Here is a 582-nt window from a genome sequence, read left to right as displayed (position 1 = left end):
AACTAAAATTTAAAACAAATTACTCAACTAATATAAAATTAATTTAGTAACTAAGATAGAATTATAGAAGCACAACTAACACAAGTCAAAGTACCGTCTAACCTAAAAAATCTAGTCATTACTCATTTGCAGGGTAAAAACTAAAAAGTGTAACGTGGAAGAAATCCGAAAATTTAGAAGATGTCGGGGACACAAGTGTCTTTTCACACACCTCATAAAAAGTTTCCCTATCGGTCCCTCCTTCCAATGCAGTCCCATTCCTTAAATAGTGTTCAGCCGCCGCGTCACTCTTCTCTTTTTCTCTTCTCTCTCACTCAACACGTTCCGGCATCTGTCGCCGGAGAACCACCGTCGAACTAGCCGGAACTTAAATGCTATTCGTCGAAGCTCGTTTACTCATTTTCTACTGCAGATAGTAATATCTATTCATTATTATTATTTATTACTACGTGCATGTCAAAACGACGACGTTTGGTGAACGATCGGAGGGAAGTGGAGAAACGGCGTCGTATGATGTAGTTTGATTAATTGATCGGTTGAGAAGTGGTGGTGGTGGTGGTGGTGGCGGGGGAGGCGGGGGAG

Source organism: Arachis ipaensis, chromosome B03 (genome assembly GCF_000816755.2).
Source record: "Arachis ipaensis cultivar K30076 chromosome B03, Araip1.1, whole genome shotgun sequence".
Taxonomy (NCBI): Eukaryota; Viridiplantae; Streptophyta; class Magnoliopsida; order Fabales; family Fabaceae; genus Arachis; species Arachis ipaensis.
This window is presented reverse-complemented; position numbering follows the sequence as displayed.